Source organism: Genypterus blacodes, unplaced genomic scaffold (genome assembly GCF_046128005.1).
Source record: "Genypterus blacodes isolate CSIRO-AG114 ecotype Tasmania unplaced genomic scaffold, CSIRO-AGI_Gbla_v1 ptg000232l_1, whole genome shotgun sequence".
Classification (NCBI taxonomy): Eukaryota; Metazoa; Chordata; class Actinopteri; order Ophidiiformes; family Ophidiidae; genus Genypterus; species Genypterus blacodes.
In genome coordinates, this window is record NW_027467030.1 from 295,001 (window position 1) to 310,000 (window position 15,000).

General features: G+C 47.0%; 1 protein-coding gene across 6 annotated transcripts in view; it reads left to right on the forward strand.

The window, feature by feature from the left end:
• The window catches only part of kdm6ba (lysine (K)-specific demethylase 6B, a), a 70,479-nt gene that overhangs the window by 18,731 nt on the left and 36,748 nt on the right, over positions 1-15,000 (forward strand). For 4 of the 6 annotated variants that reach the window (XM_076170781.1, XM_076170786.1, XM_076170784.1 and 1 more), the window contains exon 4: positions 3,577-3,640. The gene's annotated coding sequence lies outside the window, so the exon portion shown is untranslated. Of the gene's footprint in view, positions 1-3,576; positions 3,641-10,183; positions 10,803-15,000 lie in introns of those variants that run through there. The other 2 variants (XM_076170782.1, XM_076170785.1) reach the window with 1 other exon arrangement.

Consider the following 15,000-nt stretch of genomic DNA (forward strand, 5'->3'; position numbering starts at 1 on the left):
CAACTTTACATCCCTCATAAACAGACACGTGGTGATGTTCACATGGGAATGCAGATAAAGGTCCAATTCAGTCACCCAGAGTCATTCAGAGTCATTCAGAGTCACTCAGAGAGAGAGAGAGAGATCACCCAGCGTGTATATATCCAATCAAATAACTGCATTTATTTAATTCTTGTTTTTTTTTGTCACATTCCATAATTAGTTTAGAATGGATTTCATAACCTAATCCAATTTGAAGTTGCTCCTTTAGAGTCGACGCTTCTTTTACTGAATTTGTGCCTCTGTGCCTCTAATTGCTGTGATGGAAAGTGCAGTCTCGCTTTCTCGCCTTTTGTGTCCATTGGTTCCACCGTCACCTGGGACAGGAGTAAGGACGGCAACACAACTTTCATTAAGGCTGCTGTAATTCATAATAATGCTTATGGTCACCCGAGGGAGCCGAGGCCTTATTAGGCAGCATAAATCACAAGGAGATGGCTTCCTCTTGTCCTTGGTGTATTTATAACACCTATCCATGACCCAGATTTTAATACGCTAAATGCAATTATGTACATTTCTTTAAACTATTGCTTCGTCCCGTTGTGCCTGCTTGTCACATTGAGAACATTCACATGAGAAGTTTCGCAATGACTTTCTCCTTAATGCGATCGTCTAGCCATCGTGTCCCTTTGGCTTGTGAACACCTCAGCACTGTAGGCCTGACAGGTGAGTGAATGACGCTACGCAGAACTCAAACAGCGAACAACAGGTCCTAGAGGTGTTTTAGGGGTAAAGGGAGAAGAGTGAAGGGTAGGAAAGTAGGTACCCCTGCTCCGTATGTTCTCTCTCCTTCCCCCTCATTCTCCCTGCGTCTGTCTCTAATGTCTCTCATTCCTGATATCACATTGGCTTGATGACATGAGCTCATCACGGATTTCTTGGTTAGTTTTTTCCCTTTGGTACATCTCTCTCACCCTTTTCTGTGTTTTCTCTGAATCTCTGGAAGCAATCAGACGTTACTGCAGGTTAAATAAGGTGACCGTATGCTTGAGAGGGTGGTGGTTTGGCAACATCGTGACTCTGTGGCGGGGCATATGCTTTTTTCTGCATTTCAGAAAACCAAAAGAGTTGAGAAAGAGTTGTCCTGACTCGCCCCCGTAATGTAAGGCCTGCTTAGTGTCTTTTTGCTATTTGGTGCTCATTTTGATTTGATTTGCACACAGTGTACCTTGGATTTGTGTGTGTGTCCATATATCCCACTGTGATTCGCTGTGGAGCCACAGTGCAAAAAAAAAAACAACCACCAAGTTTAAAATGACATGTTATCTAAAAATAGCAGCTGAACTCGCTCACCCTTCCTTCCACACAGCCCCACTCAGACCGGATATCTAGCCCCCCATTATGGATCTTCCCACCCCATCATGAAACGCAAGCTGCTCCCACTGCACATTCCACTGAGAAGAATGAGCCAACTCCCCTGTAAATGAGAGAACGGGAGTCTGGTCATTGTTTTCTGCCTAACAAAGGCAAGCAGAAGTGGAACGGGTTCCAACTGGTGGTTAGTTTGGTTTACCGGCCGGGGGCCTGGAAGGAAGCGGCTCCTGTGTCACCGGGTTGGAGTGCCTCAGGGCTCCGTCCTGGGGCCCCTCTTTGGTCTGTTTTCCCTCTGTTGTGACTGTTTGCACGTGTGTGTGTATGTGCACGTGCATGTATGGGCCCTCAGGCTGTTGTCAGGCAGATCACGGTAGCTGCTGTGAGTTCTCCTGACTGTCTGTGTCTACCTACATACCTCTGTTCCCTCAAGAAGGAGAGACAGAAAGAGAAGGAAAGAGGGGGGATAGGGGCGGGTTCATCTGTCTTACAACAGAGGGATTGAGCACGCACATTCCTCAGTGTGCGCAAAACATGTCCGCAGGGGGAACTGCAAGCCCAGCAAGATTCAGTCTCCTAACTTCTTAAAACAAGACTCCTCTCCTCCCTCCCTCCCTCTTCCTCCCCCCACTCTCTCCCTGGCCTTGGAATGGTTGGAGAGGGGATAATCTGTGGAGGAATTCCAGAAGGCAGGAATCCAGGGATTATCCAAACAGGGAAAATGGTAGATGATGGAATATTTGAAGGTTGACCTGAAATGATTGCTTGGCTTTTGTGTTGAGGTTCAAATTAGTGACACACGACACGCAAACACGTCCAATTACACTCTGCCAATCAACAGTGTGTGTGTGTGTGTGTGTGTTCGTGTGTGTGTGTCGCTTTTAATACACAAATAACTTAAACATAATAATAAACAAACTGATGGAACCCTAAAATCAATTACCAGTGACATAAAACATCAGGATTGATGGGGGATTTGTCTGAATTGATGCGACACCAGCTAAACCTCAGCTTTGTTTGTGCCGACGCTTTGGACTGCCAGCAGGTTGACGCTTAAACCACTGTAGCGGGGTGTGTGTGCTGTTATTATTGTAAACAAGCAGGCATCTTTGAGGCTTAGCTCCCCTGTCCTACTTAACCGCTCAATAAACACTTTAGCTTTAGCTTTAATGACGCTGATGTCTGATATTGCACATTCTTACATCATGCTGCCATCCTGTTTGTGTGTTCTGTCTAGCTGTGTGTTATTTAGGTATGCATGTGCTGGTCTGTCACGCTCTGTCTGTCTGTGTCCGTCTGTGTGCGTGCGCGTGTGCGTGTGTGTGGGGGTGGGTGTGTGTGTGTATTTTGAATGGCTGCAGATATAATGACAGTGGGCGTGTGTGTCGCCTGGCAGCTGTAATCACTTTGTGTGGCTGGTCTATATTGGGTTCTGTTCATATTTGTCTGTGTGTGAACGATTACATCAGAGTCTGGGTGTCTAAGTGAGTGTCTAAGATCATTTCTGCCACTGAGTGAGTTTTGAGAACGACTTTGATATTTAGATTTAAGCGCTTGAATATTTGTGCTTCTTCTCTTTGTTTGTGCGTTGTTTGTTCCCTTGTTTGGGGGAGCTTTGTTTCACTTTTGGTGGGCATCAAAGAAAGAGCAGCAACCACAAATCACCTGCTAACATGATGCTTACCAACTTGTGGCTACACTCAGCTACATTCCCATATCACACCAACCTCCCATGTCATCAACAATGCCATCAAACTATGCTAGAATGTGTGCAGTGGTACGGCAGGCCTATGCTCATTTTGGAGTGGAGAGGATCCGCGACGCCGATGAAGCCTTCACACACTTTAACACGGAGCCGTCACGACTGAGCAAACATCCACACCCACAAAGTAAACGCACACGTGTTCATGTCAGAATGCCTGCTGTTTGACACAACAGCTCCTCTACGTCCTCCATCCATCCAAACCTGCTGTGAAGGAACATCTAGATACATAACGGAGCAATGACAACATTTAAATCGACGTTGTAAAATACAAAACCCAAAGTCTCATTGTCACTCAGTCACCTGAAGGCAACACACAACCCTCTGTGCTTAGCCCCAGAAAGTGTTTGATGCCTGAGTTCAGTAAAAAGGTGTGTGAGGTTACGCCCGACACCTCTGATATGACGCTTGTGTGTGTGAGTGTGTGTATTGTTTGTCATATCTATGGTATGCTTGCTTTTCAGGAAAAAGCGATTCTGGCCCACACAGTTACAGTCGGGACACACCCAGTGAACGCAGCAGTAGCAGGTAAGATTAATAAGTGTGTGTGTGTGTGTGCCCCCGACTGTGTGTGTGCGCATGTGTGTGTGTTGCTGCCCTAATAGATTATCGATGCACTGCTGCATTGGTTGGCTACAGCAGACAGTGGAAATGGGCCTGGACTCCCCTGAGGAAACAAGATATCTCCTCAGTACACAAACACACAAACGCCCCACACACACACACACATCTAACACACACACAGTAAGTACAACACAGGCGGAATATGACTCTGAAGCACAAAGCTCTCACACACGGGACATAAAAGCACATATTGCACACTCACACATGCACACTTACATACAATTAGACACAGCACACACACACACACACACCTGCTGGGGTCTTTAAAGGAAGCTGAGCTCCATTCTGTCTGCATCAGAAGATGAAAGGAGGAGAAAGACAGACAGGCAGGGGGGAGAAAATGAGCAGGGATAAAAAGAGGAGGGAAGGAGGAAGTCACTCTCCCATAACCACATACATGGGGAAAAGAGTGAGAGACGGAGACAGACACGGAGGTAGAGGACAAAGAAAGAGCAGATAGAGGAGGAGGAGGAGGAGGAGGGATGAAGAGTGATAGCCAACTCTGCAATCTCCCACCTCTCCCCTCTCTTCCTTTCTCTCCTCCCTCCTTCTCTCCCACCCTCCTTTGTGAACAGATGGGTGGAGGTATCAGATTGTAATGAAAGCCAAAACGGGAAAAAAAGGGAAGCTATGAAAAGCCTAGCAGACAGACACGCAGACAGGCAGACAGACACATGCACACACCGGCAGTCACACATGGCTACACACACACACACACACACACATACACACACATACACACACACAATCACTCATGTAGACAGATGCAATACTTTACATCCCTGGTTGCTTTTCTCTCTCTCTCTCTCTCTCTCTCTCTCTCTCTCTCTCTCTCTCTCTCTCTCTGCATCCTGTTGTTGTGGCTGCTGTGTCACATTTTGATGATTTATGAATGAACATGACAATATTAACATATGACATCTGTGTGTGCTTGTGTGTGTGTGTGTGTGTGTGTGTGCTTGTGTGTGTGTGTGTGTGTAAGCGCACAGACTAGTCAGGTCAGACAGGTTGGGCAGTTTTGTTCACTAATAACGTCGTGGTGCAAACAAACTGTGTGAACTCCCGGTGATGTTGATCTAGAGCTTTCCTAGAGAGAGAGGGAGACGCTGCAGGCGGACTGAGTCAAATGGGAAGAAGGAGACAAGAGCCGATGAAGAGAAACAGAGAAATGAGAGACAAAAGGAAAAAGGCATTATACCTGCAAGCCCCGGGGATCTTTGCTTTCAGAGGGCAAACAGAAGCATGGTGTTGAATCGAAACGACACGGGAAAAGTGTAACATGAAGGGCGTCACTCCCTTGAAGTGTAGAGTGAGAGCTCCTCACACGGCGGTAGGAAGGTGTTTGCAAGGAGAGGAAGTCGCCCAGCAAAAGAAAAAGGGCTTTACTGCAAATGTGTAGACATTTTGAAATGGGATTACACATCGCAGGACAGAATGTACTATCAGGTTCACAACATACAACACGCAACTCAGACACACACTTTGGTAGAGGCTTGTATGTGTGTGTGTGATATACAGTGTATCCTGCTTCCATGTGCAGTCTGGGTCTACATATGGTCCGGTTTGTGCTGGACATGGTGGTCAAATGTTTGATTCTCTCTCTCTCTCTCTCTCTCTCTCTCTCTCTCTCTCTCTCTCTCTCTCTCTCTCTCATCTCAAGCGATGTATATATCCAGCTGTCAAGTGAATGTTTACACAAACAAAATGTAAATGTTGTGTTTTCCCTCTGGCAGTTTAAAGTCAATAGGTTTACTGAATGTCATAACAACACTTCCACGAAAAATAGCTGAAAAGAGTTCTCAGAGGTTGATGAGTACGGCTGCTCTTCTTCTTCTGTGGTGTCAGCTGATGAAGCAGGAATATTTCACTTGAAGAGGAAAAACAAATTTCTCCTCAGTCCTCAGTGCTCTTCTTGAACTTCTTGCCAATCCGACTGTAGACTTCCAGTCAGGCATCAAAAGCAGGACGCGGTGATTCTTGATAGAGGATGGGAACGGTTGCCGGGGAGAGACGCTGCCTAAATCAGTGCTAATTGAACACAGCTGTACCTCGTTAAACATTAATTGGCAATTAATCAGCTCATACACCCCCAATTGAATATATCTTGAATATATCTTAAAAGGGAGAGAGAGCGAGAGAGCAATAAAGTAAATGGTTCACAGAGGCATCGGGGAGGCCTGTTGTAAGCTCGACCGCTCTCCACTTTGCTCTCCTACTTTCTCTCCCTCTGCCTCTCAATCCATTAGTCTAGTTTTAGGCCTCTATCTCCTTCGCTTCATCCATCAGTGGATCATCCAGTGAGAAAAGGTGAGAGAGAAAGCAGTCTTAGGTGAACCCGGTGTGTGTGTGTGTGTGTGTGTGTGTGTGTGTGTGTGTGAACTACCTCTGAATGCCGCTGAAGTTTACTCAGCCAGCAGCCACAGGCATTTTCCGTTGGTACTGTATGCGCTTGAAGATGTTTGTGCGTGCACACTGTATTACTGTGTGTGTGTGTGTGTGTGGCATAGATCCAGTCCGTCCTGCAGTCTGGCTGTCTCTTATATAACTGTACTGATTACAGCAACAAAGATAACCCTCCTTGGACTGTACTTAGTGACACACATTCTTTCTTTCGCTCTATCTCTCTTTCTGTGAGTGTGTGTGTGTGTGTGTGTGTGCTGTATCATTATCACTCCAAACCCATCTGCACTTGTTTCCTCTGCCTAAATCTCGCCTGTTCCCACCTCACTCAATTAAATGCTCTCTTGAACGCTTTGTTTCTCCGCTGTCTCTCTCCATTATCTGTTGTCTCCTCTCTCTTTATCTGGGTCACTTTGGCTGCGTCCCTAAATTCAGAGCTATTATTCACCTTTTTCTTCTTTCTTTTCCTCTATCTGTCTCCATCTATCTTCTCTCACCATCTGAGTCGCCCTCTCCCCCCCTCTCGATCTCTCTCTCTCTCTCTCTCTCTCTCCTTCACCGTCTGGGCTCGAGCTCAAATATTAAAATGCTTTTGGATATTGGCTAGGGGCCAAATCAGCAAGGCGATAAATCAATACAATGAGAGAATTATGTAACCTGCCACCGTATTGACTGTCTCTCTCTCTCTCTCTCTCTCTCCCTCTCTCTCTCTCTCTCTCTCTCTCTCTCTCTGCCTCCCTGTGTGGTTTCCTCCTTCTTCCTTCTTGGGTTCGTTGGGTTCTCTCTCCTGTCATCTCACCTTGACTTACTTGCTTTGTTGCCATATTTAAACGAACCTATTATCAAAGAGCACAGCCGTCTTTACCTCAGAGTTTCTTCCAGGATTAAGGATCTCACCCACAAACTGGTGTCAGCTCCTGTCAAACACTCAACAGGATTAACAAATACCAGGCAAAACAAACGAAGGTGAATTTACGTATTGAAATTGTAACGAAAGTAAGTGTTCTGCCAATAATGCGTGTTGTGTTCAGTGTCATGTAGTGCGAGCCGCTCAGAGGCTCCAGCCAGCAGGGCCACTACAGATACTTTCCATCTGGCAACCTTTGGGTTAAAGTTGTTGGATTGCTTCGTTGGGTGGTCCGGTGGCAGGCAGAGCGCTTGGCCAAACCAAAGAAAACAGCATTGAGCAACTGGGCAGGTTGGTGTGTGAGTTAGTTTATTTGATGATACCTCTGCTCTGCTGAACAGGCCGACAGGTTTGTTGACAAAAGCCTTGGTGAGAGGCCAAAACCATGAACAAGAACGTGATGCGATCCACACCGACATGACTGAAGAGACTCACAGTGTGCCATGTTTTCATAGAGGAACAAGTTTGACCCAAAGCGTAGGCTGGCATGTCAGGCCTCACCCTGGAGAACAGGTGCAGCAATGATATCGGATCTCATTTGAACCAACAGCATTTCTTTGATGCCTCGGATCATGTGAGGTTAGGCAGAAAGCTCTTCTCTGCACCCGTTTGCACGTCCTGATGTGGCTCTGCAGAAGCCTTTTGTCTTCAACAACCCCTATGCCACACCTCAGGTGTTTCAGCCACACCCGTTGTTCACACATTCCTACAGTAAGATCAAGCACATAGTCGTGTGTCTATAATCTGCATAGACATTGGTAGTAGATGCAAGGAGAAAGGCCCTCTCCTGTCTCTGCATGACTGCGTCCCATAAAAACATGGTTGGAGCAGTTTGGTATGGAGGAACCAGACCTCAATCCCATTCAACACCTATGGGATGAACTAGAACACTAATTGCAAGCCAGGCGTTCTGGTCCAACAGATGTGCCTGACCTTTGGTCTGAATGGGCACAAATCGTTCACAGACACAATCCAAAATCTCACAAGAGTTACATATGACATCATTAATAAGGAGTGGTTTTGGAATGAGGTATCTAACAAGCTCACATGCAAGCTCATTAGACACTTTGTCTTTAAGAAACAGGTAAAGACCCAACTCTCATAAACACTCCCACCCCTAATGTCTACCTATTTATTTTTTTTAAACAATAACAAAAAGCCTCTCTCTCTCTCTCCATACCTCCTCCAGGCTCTGCATCTTGGCCCCCTGTTCTGTTGTTCACTAGGTTCTTGCCACTTGCTCTTGTTGTTCTCTCCAGAATAGACTTACGTTATTCCAGACGTTCTCTTTCAAAAAAATCAATCAGTGATACGGTTGTGTTGCTGTGAACTGCCTGCAGAGGATCTTCGGTCTGAGACTTTGAGATAAAGCTAATTAGATGAGCTTATTGGGTGTGATTATGCAGCAGTCATTTCCCTTGCAGCTGTTGGCTGATGGAAGGATTCCTTTCAAAAAGACGCTTCAAAGTTTACATATTTATCAGTGTTTGCCAGTGGAATGCTCCGTGTGTTTTCCAGCACAATGCATCTGCAACAGCGAATGAACTGGGACTGGAGGGCGATACATCCAGCTGTCAGCCAACCGGCCCCAGGATCATATGGAAACTCCAACTTTGCAGTCAGAGTTCTCGTCTTGACTCATTTTTTGTTGCCTACCCCGTCTGGTCCTGCGTGTTCTGCACTCTGGAGTTGAGGCAGTTGGTGCCCTCACTTCTTTACGGTACTTAAAGGGCCGGTACGGTATATAGGAGTCCCAGGGTGCAGTCATAGAGCCTATATATCCTCCAGCCTGTGCCCTGGTCAGAAAGTGCAACAGCTCGATGTTGTACTTTCCATACCGTCACCCCCTCACCCCCTCCCCGCTTGCTCTCTTGCTCTCTCTTTCTTGCTCGCCCCAGCTTTCTTACTGTACTTTTTCTCTTACTCTGGAATTCATCTTCCTACACGTGGACAGTGCTGAGAGGGCATGCAGTGTGTGTTTGTGTGTGTGTGTGTGTGTCTCAACATGAGCTACAGGAAAGCTCTCCAGGTTGGGAAAAATAAAACCTTCTGTGTTTGTGTGTGAGTGACATGTCAACAAGTGGGCGCATTGTTGTTCCACTGTCCTGGCCTGGAAGCTCAGTAGAACTCTGCGGTGTGTGTGTGTGTGTGTGTGTGTGTAGACACGCAGTACATTTTGTTCCGTTACATTTATTTCACAGTGCAGAACTGGATCGAAGGATTATTGGATAGAAAACATTCTACTTAACTTTTCTAAATGTCATTTCTGTATTGGTTGTCAGTCCTTTGAAGTTTTAGAAATGTTATTGATTTGGAATTCCTTTGTTCAACAAATGTCAGGTGGGGTTTTATTAAGAAATCAACCAGAATGTTCCCGTTGTTGCCACAGTGGCAGGAATGTGTAACGCCAAAATACAGACTGATGACCTTTCACCTTTCTGTTCAGGTGCCAACAGAACCAAACCTGCATTAGAAAGGGTTAACAGGGGAAATCAGTAATTTCTTCTTGTTTCATCCAAACGCAGGCGGACAGTTGTGTGGTTGTGTTTCAGTGTTCATTGTTCTCTCTAACCCACATGTTAGCCAGTTTATATGCTAAACCCTTATCGCCGCTTTCACACATCTGTCAATGTGAAGATGTCTGCGTGCCAACACATGCTCACACACACACACACACGCTTTTACAACCCGATCGAAGGTTATCTGCATCTGTATGGATCCCTTCTTTTTTTTTTTTTTTATCACCAGTGTGTGTGTGTGTGTGTACTGTACTGTAGGTCAAAGCATGTCTCCATCAGGCTTACATCACACTAATGAAGAAGAGAGAGAGCAATAAAGGTAGAGCGAGCCAGAGAACCAATACAGAAGCTCCTTCTGCTCTCCAATCCCATCTGTTTGACACAGAGGGAGGGAGGGGAAGGAGAGAGAGAGAGAGAGAGAGATCGAGAGGGAGAGGGAGGAGGGGGGGGTTTCGTAGACGAATGTGAACGAAGCCAGATCAGGCAGAGGGAGAGAGTGGGGGGTGTTGGGAAGGGGGGAGGTGCTGTTTAGAGAAAGGCAGGGAGAGAGAAAAAATCAGAGGGAGGTAGGCTGGGGGGTTGGGCTCTGAGCCTGTGCATGTGTATGTGAGGGCGAGAGAGAGAGAGAGAGAGAGAGAGAGAGCAGCAAGCGAATGTGCATGTGTGTTGCGTGTGTGTGTGTGTTTGTGTGAGCACTCGCTCTGTTCCTTTCCTTTCTTTGTTTGACTACTGAGTGTGGAAAAAAGCGAGACAGAATATAGGGATAGAGCGAGGCTAAGGAGGGGAGAGGGACACAGAGGAGAGGAGAGGAGGATCTTAAAGGAGAGGCAGGCACTTTTATTTTTAGAGAGAGAGAAAAGAGAGACAAAGAGGATTTCTACTTGAGTTTGATTCTGTATTTTATTGCAGGCAGCACAATAAGAGAAAAATAATATAGCAACCAGGCTGCATGCGTTTGACAACAGTGTCATATTTGGGTGCTGTGTATGTTTTGTGTACTGCCTCAATTCGTGTGTGTGTGTGTGTGTGTGTGAGAGAGAGAGTGTGCTGGGGAGGTGGGGGCAGGCAGCCTGTGCAATTTAAAGGGAAAATACAAGGCACACACACAAAGCTGGGAGAGCAGGCAAAGGCAGCTAAGCAAGGCACAGCAGAGGGAATCTGCCGAGCTGCCCGGCTCTCTCACCGACAACCCCCTTCTCGGATTTTACCCTGTCTCTCTGTCAGCCTGAGCCCAGCTACGGTAAGACATCGTCCAAACCCCTCAGCTGTTTCACCACCAGCGCTCTGCAGACAAAAGCCGGAGAAAGTTGTGTGTATGTGTGTGTGTGGATGGAGAGGAGAGGAGCTAAGCTAAGGCTGGAGCTGAGGCTAAGAGGCGTGTGGAATGCAGCACAAAGGGAGCTTGTGTGCTCCAGCTGGGGCTGTGTTTGTGTGTCTTTGTGGACGGGCTTGAATGTTTATGTCACGGGGCTTCGTGAACTTTTGCATGTGAAGGATGCCCCGAAATAGACACCCAGACCACTGCAGGGCTCTTTTTGGTCGGAGCATTGTCCCGTCTGAGCGGCTCCTCTTCCTCTCCTCTCCTCTCCTCTCCTGATGGTAGAGAGTGTGTGTGTCCGCTCTCTTATTGCTGACTTTACATTAGCATGAACACACTGAATCCTTCTTAATGCTTATTTAGCTACGAGTCCCAGAGAAGCCCTGAAGAAGACAGCTGCAGGTCCCCACACCTCAGTTTGGAGACATGTGGTCGATGTCACACCGGCAATTTAAATGCCTCGCTGCTCACCGGCAAAACAAGACACTCAAGTTTAACATTTTTACTCCTCTGTCTCTCTATCTCTCAATTATTTAATCTTCTTTTCCTCTCCTCGCTCTCTCTCCCGTCTTTCCTCTCCATTGTGGCTGCACTCAGAGGAAGCTCTTTGCTGATTTAAATGCCAGTTTACACAAAAGCTTGTTCTCTCTGTCCTTGCTCCTCTTCTTCCTCTTCCTCTTCTCTCCTTCTCTCTCTCCTGTAGCAGACAGCTGACAGGTTTGAACACAGGTCTTGTGACTTTGCTGCCTTAGCATTAATCAGTGAATACCTACAGTATCTCCTGTGTGAGCCCACACACAGATGCCGGCTCACTTTAGATACACACTGTTAAAACACACACACACGCACACACACTGCTGTCATGTAAAGTGTGTAGCATTGTAGATTTGTTGTCTGGGAACTTTGGTCTTCTCTAAATCTTGATTGTGTACAAATGTGTCTGTGTGTGTATTATTGATATAAAAAGGTGTAATGATAGTAATGTGACATTGTGTTGAAATGAGAGCTGACACTCAGTGGAAGAGTGTGTGTGTGTGTGCACGTGCACATGCTCCTCCCTGCACAAGTGTGTGAGAAACACAACACTTGTGCCGGCGTCTGCCCGGAGCTACTATTGTGGTCCATTTGTCACTGTGCGTTTGTGCTGGTTGGAGTGTGCGGTGTGTGTATGTGTGTGTGCGGTGTGTGTGTGTGTGTGTTGGTCGCATCCCTAATGAAGTCCTTATCTCAGTGTTTAAGCAAAAACAAAAATCCCTGGAATGAAACCCTCACTGGTGCTGCAGGGAGAGACTCAGCCGTCCCACTGTAAACTGATCCTTACTGTATTCCTCTACACACACATGTGAGCACACACCCGCGCATGCGCACACACACACACATACACACACACACAAAAGCAAAAATCAGTGTTACTATTCCATTTGCAGCCCCCACCCTTCCTGTTCCCTGGGGGATTTCCTCCTCTCTCTCTCTTCATTAGTTCATTACCAGCGGAAGTGGAGCATCGACTCCTCTGTTTGCATTTCTATTCTTTTTTTTTCCTTCCTCCATCACTTCCTGTCCAGCTGCGATTATCCAATAGCAGCATGCCAGGCACGGTTCAGCCAGGGTCGCCTGCTGCGGGGCTGGAATACATCATAGCTGCGCGCTCGCTATCTGACACAGCCTTCCCCGATTAGGAAATACTGTACACAGGACACGGCAGCGCTAATGCTACGCTAATCTGTTTATATCCTGCTGCTGGTTCCCATACAGCGTACAGTACTGTGCACACTGAGTGTAGTTCAGGGGAATATGAGACGCTGGGATAGATCACATGTCAGTAAAGAAGGACTGATGATGGTAGAATGAAGAACAGATGGACTTATTATCTTATGAATGATTTGACATGTAGAAGAAGTGTTTGATCTCGTTCTCTAGACAATAAATGATGTCATCGTTTTGGAATAGAATCAAATAGAATAGTAACAATGTGGTATTACAGAATGAAAACAGATATTTGACCCAGGCCAGCTGTGGATGAACATGTATGTGTGTTTGGCTGATAAGGGTAAAATATGACCATGTTGCCAATGACGACAGCAGATTCTGGAGTGGATTCTGTGTAGCAACAAGCCATTTCCTGCGCTGAGAGCCATCAGGACGCCATCCAAACCTCCCACCCACAGCCCCCCCCCCTCCCCTCCCCCCTGTCACCCACTATGCTCCCCTGTTCCTCTGCAGATGTGCACACACACACACACACACACACACACAAACAGACTTAGAGAGGGGAAGTGTGTTTTTGTGATTGAATTAACGTGTGTTTGTGTGTGTGTGTGTGTGCATCTCTCCTTTTTACCTCGCCTCAGCCTCAGGGTGCCCCCCCCCCCCCCCTCCTACACACACACACAACTGAAGGGGGGAGATTGTGCATTCATTGGAATGGAGGCTGAGATGGCAGGGGTGGGGGTGGGGGGGGGCGGGTTGATTGAGTGTGTGTGCTGTTTGGAGAAGAAAAGGGGAGACAGAAATAAGAGCGGGGGGGAGAGAAGAGGAGAGGGGGGAGGGGCGGGTTTGCCTTGTGCTTCCAAACTGGGGGAACAGAGGGCCGGGAGCAGACAGCAGAGAGAGAGGAGGTTCAGGGGGCGGAGCTTTGGTGGAGACCGGCTCTCTGGTTGGCTGGCTGGCACCGAGGCCGGGTCGTGTCTGGAGAGAGACGGGGGGCCGGAGCTGAGCTGATAACAGTTCATAGAGAGATAGAGTCTTATAAATACGTCTCTCTCTCTCTCGCTCTCTCGCTCGCTCTCTCTCTCATGAAAGCTATCGATTGAGCTGTGACCCTCCTGAGGAACATCCCATCTGGCACAGGAAGTGATGTCATTCTTCTTAGATTAAGCATCAGTCATACAGCAGAATCCTCTCAGTTAGGTACAGTATCTGTATCCTCTGCATCCTACACACACACACACACACACACACACATCTTAATCACAGTTCAGACTCTCCGTATAAAATATGAATGAAGCAAAGGGCTGCAGCTGCTCCGTCTCCTCTCAGCTCTGTGTTCTAACCCCCTGAGTTGTGGGACGCAAACCTGCAACCCGTGCTCACATCAAACATCACATCAGCCACGGCCAACAAGGTTGTGCGTTATTAATGTGAATAATATGGACTCACTTCAGACCCAAACGGCTCAGGAAGATGCATTCTGAGAGTTCATGATTGGTTGATTTACAGAATGTATTGTGTTCCAGGTTTGCGTGAGACAGATAGAGGCAGTTAGTTGTGTTAGTTGTGTTGTCTCAGGATCACTGCAGCGTGTTAGTACCTTCAGTTGTCTCATGTTACACACAAGTCAGTCCTCAGCTAAGAGCACATTCATACACACACTCATGTATCTGATGTGACTAAATGCTCTGGACAATGGCTTTATCTACGACCGCTTTAGTGCTTTGTCCTTAAAGCTCAGTTTGCTGAGGTTGGAGAGGGAGGAAAGCTTCGGTGTTTGATTCTTTGATGTGCGGTCAAAGGGCTCGGGCAGATTAGAGTCGGCCTCGGATCTAATATCTCCAACTGAAACCATCTTGAGAGCCGGTTGTGTATGATTAGCTGAGAATAAGACAAAGAGAGTGCAGAGAGAGAGAGAGAGAGAGAGAGAGAGAGGGTGAGGGGAGAGGATGGAGAGGCAGGAAGCCGCTTCAACCGACTCCTTCTGCATTCAGGTTAGTGTTGATCTGAGCCGCAGTGGAGACGGAGCAGAGACAGAGAGAGAGAGAAGATAAAGAAGGCTGGAGATGAAGAGATATCTGTGGAAGTTGAAGAAAAAAAAAAACCCACGCTGAGACATTTTGAATGCACCCACACGATTGCTCACACCCACACAAACACACACACACACACACAGAGGTAGTCTGCTGAGTGTGCACATGGCTTCTTTGTGTGATGGAGACTGGCTTGGGTTTGTTGATTTAAGGTAATGGCTTCCAGTCGTCTCAGTCAGGATAGGGTCACGTCTCTACTACTGAGGATAGAGGGGACTGAAGGAAGCCATAGCATGCACACACACACACACACACACACACACACACACACACACACACACATGCATACACGTAGAATATTGGATCGGCTTTTTTTA